The sequence below is a fragment of the Hemitrygon akajei genome, chromosome 9, assembly GCF_048418815.1.
Source record: "Hemitrygon akajei chromosome 9, sHemAka1.3, whole genome shotgun sequence".
NCBI lineage: Eukaryota > Metazoa > Chordata > Chondrichthyes > Myliobatiformes > Dasyatidae > Hemitrygon > Hemitrygon akajei.
Window position 1 is genome coordinate 98056247 of NC_133132.1, and position 13160 is coordinate 98069406.

Consider the following 13160-nt stretch of genomic DNA (forward strand, 5'->3'; position numbering starts at 1 on the left):
CTCCCCTCGCTGACAGTCAGTGTGTATAGGAAATAACATCTCCCCTCGCTGACAGTCAGTGTCGATAGGAAATAACATCTCCCCTCGCTGACAGTCAGTGTCGAGAGGAAATAACATCTCCCCTCGCTGACAGTCAGTGTCGATAGGAAATAACATCTCCCCTCGCTGACAATCAGTGTCGATACGAAATAACATCTCCACTCGCTGACAGTCACTTGTCGATCGGAAATAACATCTCCCCTCGCTGACAGTCAGTGTCGATAGGAAATAACATCTCCCCTCGCTGACAGTCAGTGTCTATAGGAAATAACATCTCCCCTTGCTGACAGTCAGTGTCGAATGGAAATAACATCTCCCCTCGCTGACAGTCAGTGTCGATAGGAAATAACACCTCCCCTCGCTGACAGTCAGTGTCGATAGGAAATAACATCTCCCCTCGCTGACAGTCAGTGTGTATAGGAAATAACATCTCCCCTTGCTGACAGTCAGTGTGGATAGGAAATAACATCTCCCCTCGCTGACAGTCATTGCCGATAGGAAATAACACCTCCCCTCGCTGACAGTCAGTGTCGATAGGAAATAACATCTCCCCTCGCTGACAGTCAGTGTGTATAGGAAATAACTTCTCCCCTCGCTGACAGTCAGTGTGGATAGGAAATAACATCTCCCCTCGCTGACAGTCATTGCCGATAGGAAATAACACCTCCCCTCGCTGACAGTCAGTGTCGATAGGAAATAACATCTCCCCTCGCTGACAGTCAGTGTGTATAGGAAATAACTTCTCCCCTCGCTGACAGTCAGTGTGGATAGGAAATAACCTCTCCCCTCGCTGACAGTCAGTCTGGATAGGAAATAACATCTCCCCTCGCTGACAGTCTTTCTGGATAGGAAATAACACCTCCCCTCGCTGACAGTCAGTGTCGATAGGAAATAACATCTCCCCTCGCTGACAGTCTGTGTCGATAGGAAATAACATCTCCCCTCGATGACAGACAGTGTCGATCGGAAACAACATCTCCCCTCGCTGACAGTCAGTGTCGAGAGGAAATAACATCTCCCCTCGCTGACAGTTTGTGTCGATAGGAAATAACATCTCCCCTCGCTGACAGTCAGTGTCGATCGGAAATAACATCTCCCCTCGCTGACAGTCACTTGCCGATAGGAAATAACATCTCCCCTCGCTGACAGTCAGTGTCGATAGGAAATAACATCTCCCCTCGCTGACAGTCATTGTCGATAGGAAATAACATCTCCCCTCGCTGACAGTCAGTGTCGATAGGAAATAACATCTCCCCTCGCTGACAGTCATTGTCGATAGGAAATAACATCTCCCCTCGCTGACAGTCTGTGTCGATAGGAATTAACATCTCCCCTCGCTGACAGACAGTGTCGATCGGAAACAACATCTCCCCTCGCTGACAGTCAGTGTCGAGAGGAAATAACATCTCCCCTCGCTGACAGTTTGTGTCGATAGGAAATAACATCTCCCCTCGCTGACAGTCAGTGTCAATCGGAAATAACATCTCCCCTCGCTGACAGTCACTTGCCGATAGGAAATAACATCTCCCCTCGCTGACAGTCAGTGTCGATAGGAAATAACATCTCCCCTCGCTGACAGTCAGTGTTGATAGGATGTAACATCTCCACTCGATGACAGTCAGTGTGGATAGGAAATAACATCTCCCCTCGCTGACAGTCAGTGATGATACGAAATAACATCTCCACTCACTGACAGTCACTTGTCGATAGGAAATAACATCTCCCCTCGCTGACAGTCAGTGTCAGTAGGAAATAACATCTCCCCTCGCTGTCATTCACTTGTCGATAGGAAATAGCATCTCCCCTCGCTGACAGTCAGTGTCAGTAGGAAATAACATCTCCCCTCGCTGACAGTCAGTGTCAGTAGGAAATATCATCTCCCCTCGCTGACAGTCAGTGTCAGTAGGAAATAACATCTCCCCTCGCTGTCATTCACTTGTCGATAGGAAATAGCATCTCCCCTCGCTGACTGTCAGTGTGTATAGGAAACAACATCTCCCCTCGCTGACAGTCAGTGTCAGTAGGAAATAACATCTCCCCTCGCTGTCATTCACTCGTCGATAGGAAATAGCATCTCCCCTCGCTGACAGTCAGTGTCGATAGGAAATAACCTCTCCCCTCGCTGACAGTCAGTGTGGATAGGAAATAACATCTCCCCTCGCTGACAGTCAGTGTTGATAGGATGTAACATCTCCACTCGATGACAGTCAGTGTGGATAGGAAATAACATCTCCCCTCGCTGACAGTCAGTGATGATACGAAATAACATCTCCACTCACTGACAGTCACTTGTCGATAGGAAATAACATCTCCCCTCGCTGACAGTCTGTGTCAGTAGGAAATAACATCTCCCCTCGCTGTCATTCACTTGTCGATAGGAAATAGCATCTCCCCTCGCTGACAGTCAGTGTGTATAGGAAATAACATCTCCCCTCGCTGACAGTCAGTGTCAGTAGGAAATAACATCTCCCCTCGCTGACAGTCAGTGTCAGTAGGAAATATCATCTCCCCTCGCTGACAGTCAGTGTCAGTAGGAAATAACATCTCCCCTCGCTGTCATTCACTTGTCGATAGGAAATAGCATCTCCCCTCGCTGACAGTCAGTGTGTATAGGAAACAACATCTCCCCTCGCTGACAGTCAGTGTCAGTAGGAAATAACATCTCCCCTCGCTGTCATTCACTTGTCGATAGGAAATAGCATCTCCCCTCGCTGACAGTCAGTGTCGATAGGAAATAACCTCTCCCCTCGCTGACAGTCAGTGTGGAAAGGAAATAACATCTCCCCTCGCTGACAGTCAGTGTGGATAGGAAATAACATCTCCCCTCGCTGACAGTCACTTGCCGATAGGAAATAACATCTCCCCTCGCTGACAGTCAGTGTCGATAGGAAATAACATCTCCCCTCGCTGACAGTCATTGTCGATAGGAAATAACATCTCCCCTCGCTGACAGTCTGTGTCGATAGGAAATAACATCTCCCCTCGCTGACAGACAGTGTCGATCGGAAACAACATCTCCCCTCGCTGACAGTCAGTGTCGAGAGGAAATAACATCTCCCCTCGCTGACAGTTTGTGTCGATAGGAAATAACATCTCCCCTCGCTGACAGCCAGTGTCGATCGGAAATAACATCTCCCCTCGCTGACAGTCACTTGCCGATAGGAAATAACATCTCCCCTCGCTGACAGTCAGTGTCGATAGGAAATAACATCTCCCCTCGCTGACAATCAGTGTCGATACGAAATAACATCTCCACTCGCTGACAGTCACTTGTCGATCGGAAATAACATCTCCCCTCGCTGACAGTCAGTGTCTATAGGAAATAACATCTCCCCTTGCTGACAGTCAGTGTCGAATGGAAATAACATCTCCCCTCGCTGACAGTCAGTGTCGATAAGAAATAACATCTCCCCTCGCTGACAGTCAGTGTTGATACGAAATAACATCTCCACTCACTGACAGTCACTTGTCGATAGGAAATAACATCTCCCCTCGCTGACAGTCAGTGTCAGTAGGAAATAACATCTCCCCTCGCTGTCATTCACTTGTCGATAGGAAATAGCATCTCCCCTCGCTGACAGTCAGTGTGTATAGGAAATAACATCTCCCCTCGCTGACAGTCAGTGTGTATAGGAAATAACCTCTCCCCTCGCTGACAGTCAGTGTGTATAGGAAATAACATCTCCCCTCGCTGACAGTCAGTGTGGATAGGAAATAACACCTCCCCTCGCTGACAGTCAGTGTCGATAGGAAATAACACCTCCCCTCGCTGACAGTCAGTGTCGATAGGAAATAACACCTCCCCTCGCTGACAGTCAGTGTCGATAGGAAATAACACCTCCCCTCGCTGACAGTCAGTGTCGATAGGAAATAACATCTCCCCTCGCTGACAGTCAGTGTCGATAGGAAATAACACCTCCCCTCGCTGACAGTCAGTGTCGATCGGAAATAACACCTCCCCTCGCTGACAGTCAGTGTCGATCGGAAATAACATCTCCCCTCGCTGACAGTCAGTGTCGATAGGAAATAACATCTCCCCTCGCTGACAGTCAGTGTCGATTGGAAATAACATCTCCCGTCGCTGACAGTCAGTGTTGATAGCAAATAACATTTCCCCTCGCTGACAGTCAGTGTCGATCGCAAATAACATCTCCCCTCGCTGACAGTCAGTTTCGATAGGAAATAACATCTCCCCTCTCTGACATTCAGTGTCGATAGGAAATAACATCTCCCCTCGCTGACAGTCAGTGTCGATAGGAAATAACACCTCCCCTCGCTGACAGTCAGTGTCGATAGGAAATAACATCTCCCCTCGCTGACAGTCAGTGTGTATAGGAAATAACATCTCCCCTTGCTGACAGTCAGTGTGGATAGGAAATAACATCTCCCCTCGCTGACAGTCATTGCCGATAGGAAATAACACCTCCCCTCGCTGACAGTCAGTGTCGATAGGAAATAACATCTCCCCTCGCTGACAGTCAGTGTCGATAGGAAACAACATCTCCCCTCGCTGACAGTCAGTGTCGAGAGGAAATAACATCTCCCCTCGCTGACAGTTTGTGTCGATAGGAAATAACATCTCCCCTCGCTGACAGTCAGTGTCGATCGGAAATAACATCTCCCCTCGCTGACAGTCACTTGCCGATAGGAAATAACATCTCCCCTCGCTGACAGTCAGTGTCGATAGGAAATAACATCTCCCCTCGCTGACAGTCATTGTCGATAGGAAATAACATCTCCCCTCGCTGACAGTCAGTGTCGATAGGAAATAACATCTCCCCTCGCTGACAGTCATTGTCGATAGGAAATAACATCTCCCCTCGCTGACAGTCTGTGTCGATAGGAAATAACATCTCCCCTCGCTGACAGACAGTGTCGATCGGAAACAACATCTCCCCTCGCTGACAGTCAGTGTCGAGAGGAAATAACATCTCCTCTCGCTGACAGTTTGTGTCGATAGGAAATAACATCTCCCCTCGCTGACAGTCAGTGTCGATCGGAAATAACATCTCCCCTCGCTGACAGTCACTTGCCGATAGGAAATAACATCTCCCCTCGCTGACAGTCAGTGTCGATAGGAAATAACATCTCCCCTCGCTGACAGTCAGTGTTGATAGGATGTAACATCTCCACTCGATGACAGTCAGTGTGGATAGGAAATAACATCTCCCCTCGCTGACAGTCAGTGATGATACGAAATAACATCTCCACTCACTGACAGTCACTTGTCGATAGGAAATAACATCTCCCCTCGCTGACAGTCAGTGTCAGTAGGAAATAACATCTCCCCTCGCTGTCATTCACTTGTCGATAGGAAATAGCATCTCCCCTCGCTGACAGTCAGTGTGTATAGGAAATAACATCTCCCCTCGCTGACAGTCAGTGTCGATAGGAAATAACATCTCCCCTCGCTGACAGTCAGTGTCGAGAGGAAATGACATCTCCCCTCGCTGACAGTTTGTGTCGATAGGAAATAACATCTCCCCTCGCTGACAGTCAGTGTCGATCGGAAATAACATCTCCCCTCGCTGACAGTCACTTGCCGATAGGAAATAACATCTCCCCTCGCTGACAGTCAGTGTCGATAGGAAATAACATCTCCCCTCGCTGACAATCAGTGTCGATACGAAATAACATCTCCCCTCGCTGACAGTCACTTGCCGATAGGAAATAACATCTCCCCTCGTTGACAGTCAGTGTCGATAGGAAATAACATCTCCCCTCGCTGACAGTCAGTGTCGATACGAAATAACATCTCCACTCGCTGACAGTCACTTGTCGATCGGAAATAACATCTCCCCTCGCTGACAGTCAGTGTCTCTAGAAAATAACATCTCCCCTCGCTGACAGTCAGTGTCGAATGGAAATAACATCTCCCCTCGCTGACAGTCAGTGTCGATAGGAAATAACATCTCCCCTCGCTGACAGTCAGTGTCGATAGGAAATAACATCTCCTCTCACTGACAGTCACTTGTCGATAGGAAATAACATCGCCCCTCGCTGACAGTCAGTGTCAGTAGGAAATAACATCTCCCCTCGCTGTCATTCACTTGCCGATAGGAAATAACATCTCCCCTCGCTGACAGTCAGTGTGTATAGGAAATAACCTCTCCCCTCGCTGACAGTCAGTGTGTATAGGAAATAACATCTCCCCTCGCTGACAGTCAGTGTGGATAGGAAATAACATCTCCCCTCGCTGACAGTCATTGTCGATAGGAAATAACATCTCCCCTCGCTGACAGTCAGTGTGTATAGGAAATAACACCTCCCCTCGCTGACAGTCAGTGTGGATAGGAAATAACATCTCCCCTCGCTGACAGTCCGTCTGGATAGGAAATAACACGTCCCCTTGCTGACAGTCAGTCTGGATAGGAAATAACATTGCCCCTCGCTGACAGTCCGTCTCGATAGGAAATAACACGTCCCCTTGCTGACAGTCAGTCTGGATAGGAAATAACATTGCCCCTCGCTGACAGTCTTTCTGGATAGGAAATAACACCTCCCCTCGCTGACAGTCAGTGTCGATAGGAAATAACACCTCCCCTCGCTGACAGTCAGTGTCGATCGGAAATAACATCTCCCCTCGCTGACAGTCAGTGTCGATCGGAAATAACATCTCCCCTCGCTGACAGTCAGTGTCGATAGGAAATAACATCTCCCCTCGCTGACAATCAGTGTTGATACGAAATAACATCTCCCCTCGCTGACAGACAGTATCGATAGGAAATAACATCGCCCCTCGCTGACACTCAGTGTCGATCGGAAATAACATCTCCCCTCGCTGACAGTCAGTGTCGATAGGAAATAACATCTCCCCTCGCTGACAGTCAGTGTTGATACGAAATAACATCTCCACTCACTGACAGTCACTTGTCGATAGGAAATAACATCTCCCCTCGCTGACAGTCAGTGTCAGTAGGAAATAACATCTCCCCTCGCTGTCATTCACTTGTCGATAGGAAATAGCATCTCCCCTCGCTGACAGTCAGTGTGTATAGGAAATAACATCTCCCCTCGCTGACAGTCAGTGAGTATAGGAAATAACCTCTCCCCTCGCTGACAGTCAGTGTGTATAGGAAATAACATCTCCCCTCGCTGACAGTCAGTGTGGATAGGAAATAACACCTCCCCTCGCTGACAGTCAGTGTCGATAGGAAATAACACCTCCCCTCGCTGACAGTCAGTGTCGATAGGAAATAACATCTCCCCTCGCTGACAGACAGTGTCGATAGGAAATAACACCTCCCCTCGCTGACAGTCAGTGTCGATAGGAAATAACACCTCCCCTCGCTGACAGTCAGTGTCGATAGGAAATAACATCTTCCCTCGCTGACAGTCAGTATCAGTAGGAAATAACATCTCCCCTCGCTGACAGTCACTTGCCGATAGGAAATAACATCTCCCCTCGCTGACTGTCAGTGTTGATAGGAAGTAACATCTCCACTCGATGACAGTCAGTGTCGATAGGAAATAACATCTCCCCTTGCTGACAGTCAGTGTGGATAGGAAATAACATCTCCCCTCGCTGACAGTCAGTGTCGATAGGAAATAACATCTCCCCTCGCTGACAGTCAGTGATGATACGAAATAACATCTCCACTCACTGACAGTCACTTGTCGATAGGAAATAACATCTCCCCTCGCTGACAGTCAGTGTCAGTAGGAAATAACATCTCCCCTCGCTGTCATTCACTTGTCGATAGGAAATAGCATCTCCCCTCGCTGACAGTCAGTGTGTATAGGAAATAACATCTCCCCTCGCTGACAGTCAGTGTCGATAGGAAATAACATCTCCCCTCGCTGACAGTCAGTGTCGAGAGGAAATAACATCTCCCCTCGCTGACAGTCAGTGTCAATAGGAAATAACATCTCCCCTCGCTGACAATCAGTGTCGATACGAAATAACATCTCCACTCGCTGACAGTCACTTGTCGATCGGAAATAACATCTCCCCTCGCTGACAGTCAGTGTCTATAGGAAATAACATCTCCCCTTGCTGACAGTCAGTGTCGAATGGAAATAACATCTCCCCTCGCTGACAGTCAGTGTCGATCGGAAATAACATCTCCCCTCGCTGACAGTCAGTGTCGATAGGAAATAACATCTCCCCTCGCTGACAATCAGTGTTGATACGAAATAACATCTCCCCTCGCTGACAGTCAGTATCGATAGGAAATAACATCGCCCCTCGCTGACAGTCAGTGTCGATCGGAAATAACATCTCCCCTCGCTGACAGTCAGTGTCGATAGGAAATAACATCTCCCCTCGCTGACAGTCAGTGTTGATACGAAATAACATCTCCACTCACTGACAGTCACTTGTCGATAGGAAATAACATCTCCCCTCGCTGACAGTCAGTGTCAGTAGGAAATAACATCTCCCCTCGCTGTCATTCACTTGTCGATAGGAAATAACATCTCCCCTCGCTGACAGTCAGTGTGGATAGGAAATAACACCTCCCCTCGCTGACAGTCAGTGTCGATAGGAAATAACACCTCCCCTCGCTGACAGTCAGTGTCGATAGGAAATAACACCTCCCCTCGCTGACAGTCAGTGTCGATAGGAAATAACACCTCCCCTCGCTGACAGTCAGTGTCGATAGGAAATAACATCTCCCCTCGCTGACAGTCAGTGTCGATAGGAAATAACACCTCCCCTCGCTGACAGTCAGTGTCGATCGGAAATAACACCTCCCCTCGCTGACAGTCAGTGTCGATCGGAAATAACATCTCCCCTCGCTGACAGTCAGTGTCGATAGGAAATAACATCTCCCCTCGCTGACAGTCAGTGTCGATTGGAAATAACATCTCCCGTCGCTGACAGTCAGTGTTGATAGCAAATAACATTTCCCCTCGCTGACAGTCAGTGTCGATCGCAAATAACATCTCCCCTCGCTGACAGTCAGTTTCGATAGGAAATAACATCTCCCCTCTCTGACATTCAGTGTCGATAGGAAATAACATCTCCCCTCGCTGACAGTCAGTGTCGATAGGAAATAACACCTCCCCTCGCTGACAGTCAGTGTCGATAGGAAATAACATCTCCCCTCGCTGACAGTCAGTGTGTATAGGAAATAACATCTCCCCTTGCTGACAGTCAGTGTGGATAGGAAATAACATCTCCCCTCGCTGACAGTCATTGCCGATAGGAAATAACACCTCCCCTCGCTGACAGTCAGTGTCGATAGGAAATAACATCTCCCCTCGCTGACAGTCAGTGTCGATAGGAAACAACATCTCCCCTCGCTGACAGTCAGTGTCGAGAGGAAATAACATCTCCCCTCGCTGACAGTTTGTGTCGATAGGAAATAACATCTCCCCTCGCTGACAGTCAGTGTCGATCGGAAATAACATCTCCCCTCGCTGACAGTCACTTGCCGATAGGAAATAACATCTCCCCTCGCTGACAGTCAGTGTCGATAGGAAATAACATCTCCCCTCGCTGACAGTCATTGTCGATAGGAAATAACATCTCCCCTCGCTGACAGTCAGTGTCGATAGGAAATAACATCTCCCCTCGCTGACAGTCATTGTCGATAGGAAATAACATCTCCCCTCGCTGACAGTCTGTGTCGATAGGAAATAACATCTCCCCTCGCTGACAGACAGTGTCGATCGGAAACAACATCTCCCCTCGCTGACAGTCAGTGTCGAGAGGAAATAACATCTCCTCTCGCTGACAGTTTGTGTCGATAGGAAATAACATCTCCCCTCGCTGACAGTCAGTGTCGATCGGAAATAACATCTCCCCTCGCTGACAGTCACTTGCCGATAGGAAATAACATCTCCCCTCGCTGACAGTCAGTGTCGATAGGAAATAACATCTCCCCTCGCTGACAGTCAGTGTTGATAGGATGTAACATCTCCACTCGATGACAGTCAGTGTGGATAGGAAATAACATCTCCCCTCGCTGACAGTCAGTGATGATACGAAATAACATCTCCACTCACTGACAGTCACTTGTCGATAGGAAATAACATCTCCCCTCGCTGACAGTCAGTGTCAGTAGGAAATAACATCTCCCCTCGCTGTCATTCACTTGTCGATAGGAAATAGCATCTCCCCTCGCTGACAGTCAGTGTGTATAGGAAATAACATCTCCCCTCGCTGACAGTCAGTGTCGATAGGAAATAACATCTCCCCTCGCTGACAGTCAGTGTCGAGAGGAAATGACATCTCCCCTCGCTGACAGTTTGTGTCGATAGGAAATAACATCTCCCCTCGCTGACAGTCAGTGTCGATCGGAAATAACATCTCCCCTCGCTGACAGTCACTTGCCGATAGGAAATAACATCTCCCCTCGCTGACAGTCAGTGTCGATAGGAAATAACATCTCCCCTCGCTGACAATCAGTGTCGATACGAAATAACATCTCCCCTCGCTGACAGTCACTTGCCGATAGGAAATAACATCTCCCCTCGTTGACAGTCAGTGTCGATAGGAAATAACATCTCCCCTCGCTGACAGTCAGTGTCGATACGAAATAACATCTCCACTCGCTGACAGTCACTTGTCGATCGGAAATAACATCTCCCCTCGCTGACAGTCAGTGTCTCTAGAAAATAACATCTCCCCTCGCTGACAGTCAGTGTCGAATGGAAATAACATCTCCCCTCGCTGACAGTCAGTGTCGATAGGAAATAACATCTCCCCTCGCTGACAGTCAGTGTCGATAGGAAATAACATCTCCTCTCACTGACAGTCACTTGTCGATAGGAAATAACATCGCCCCTCGCTGACAGTCAGTGTCAGTAGGAAATAACATCTCCCCTCGCTGTCATTCACTTGCCGATAGGAAATAACATCTCCCCTCGCTGACAGTCAGTGTGTATAGGAAATAACCTCTCCCCTCGCTGACAGTCAGTGTGTATAGGAAATAACATCTCCCCTCGCTGACAGTCAGTGTGGATAGGAAATAACATCTCCCCTCGCTGACAGTCATTGTCGATAGGAAATAACATCTCCCCTCGCTGACAGTCAGTGTGTATAGGAAATAACACCTCCCCTCGCTGACAGTCAGTGTGGATAGGAAATAACATCTCCCCTCGCTGACAGTCCGTCTGGATAGGAAATAACACGTCCCCTTGCTGACAGTCAGTCTGGATAGGAAATAACATTGCCCCTCGCTGACAGTCCGTCTCGATAGGAAATAACACGTCCCCTTGCTGACAGTCAGTCTGGATAGGAAATAACATTGCCCCTCGCTGACAGTCTTTCTGGATAGGAAATAACACCTCCCCTCGCTGACAGTCAGTGTCGATAGGAAATAACACCTCCCCTCGCTGACAGTCAGTGTCGATCGGAAATAACATCTCCCCTCGCTGACAGTCAGTGTCGATCGGAAATAACATCTCCCCTCGCTGACAGTCAGTGTCGATAGGAAATAACATCTCCCCTCGCTGACAATCAGTGTTGATACGAAATAACATCTCCCCTCGCTGACAGACAGTATCGATAGGAAATAACATCGCCCCTCGCTGACACTCAGTGTCGATCGGAAATAACATCTCCCCTCGCTGACAGTCAGTGTCGATAGGAAATAACATCTCCCCTCGCTGACAGTCAGTGTTGATACGAAATAACATCTCCACTCACTGACAGTCACTTGTCGATAGGAAATAACATCTCCCCTCGCTGACAGTCAGTGTCAGTAGGAAATAACATCTCCCCTCGCTGTCATTCACTTGTCGATAGGAAATAGCATCTCCCCTCGCTGACAGTCAGTGTGTATAGGAAATAACATCTCCCCTCGCTGACAGTCAGTGAGTATAGGAAATAACCTCTCCCCTCGCTGACAGTCAGTGTGTATAGGAAATAACATCTCCCCTCGCTGACAGTCAGTGTGGATAGGAAATAACACCTCCCCTCGCTGACAGTCAGTGTCGATAGGAAATAACACCTCCCCTCGCTGACAGTCAGTGTCGATAGGAAATAACATCTCCCCTCGCTGACAGACAGTGTCGATAGGAAATAACACCTCCCCTCGCTGACAGTCAGTGTCGATAGGAAATAACACCTCCCCTCGCTGACAGTCAGTGTCGATAGGAAATAACATCTTCCCTCGCTGACAGTCAGTATCAGTAGGAAATAACATCTCCCCTCGCTGACAGTCACTTGCCGATAGGAAATAACATCTCCCCTCGCTGACTGTCAGTGTTGATAGGAAGTAACATCTCCACTCGATGACAGTCAGTGTCGATAGGAAATAACATCTCCCCTTGCTGACAGTCAGTGTGGATAGGAAATAACATCTCCCCTCGCTGACAGTCAGTGTCGATAGGAAATAACATCTCCCCTCGCTGACAGTCAGTGATGATACGAAATAACATCTCCACTCACTGACAGTCACTTGTCGATAGGAAATAACATCTCCCCTCGCTGACAGTCAGTGTCAGTAGGAAATAACATCTCCCCTCGCTGTCATTCACTTGTCGATAGGAAATAGCATCTCCCCTCGCTGACAGTCAGTGTGTATAGGAAATAACATCTCCCCTCGCTGACAGTCAGTGTCGATAGGAAATAACATCTCCCCTCGCTGACAGTCAGTGTCGAGAGGAAATAACATCTCCCCTCGCTGACAGTCAGTGTCAATAGGAAATAACATCTCCCCTCGCTGACAATCAGTGTCGATACGAAATAACATCTCCACTCGCTGACAGTCACTTGTCGATCGGAAATAACATCTCCCCTCGCTGACAGTCAGTGTCTATAGGAAATAACATCTCCCCTTGCTGACAGTCAGTGTCGAATGGAAATAACATCTCCCCTCGCTGACAGTCAGTGTCGATCGGAAATAACATCTCCCCTCGCTGACAGTCAGTGTCGATAGGAAATAACATCTCCCCTCGCTGACAATCAGTGTTGATACGAAATAACATCTCCCCTCGCTGACAGTCAGTATCGATAGGAAATAACATCGCCCCTCGCTGACAGTCAGTGTCGATCGGAAATAACATCTCCCCTCGCTGACAGTCAGTGTCGATAGGAAATAACATCTCCCCTCGCTGACAGTCAGTGTTGATACGAAATAACATCTCCACTCACTGACAGTCACTTGTCGATAGGAAATAACATCTCCCCTCGCTGACAGTCAGTGTCAGTAGGAAATAACATCTCCCCT

General features: G+C 48.3%; 1 protein-coding gene across 4 annotated transcripts in view; it reads left to right on the forward strand.

Annotated features, from left to right (window-relative positions):
• Nucleotides 1-13160, forward strand: part of vit (vitrin) — a 177089-nt gene that overhangs the window by 64683 nt on the left and 99246 nt on the right. The window lies entirely within an intron of this gene.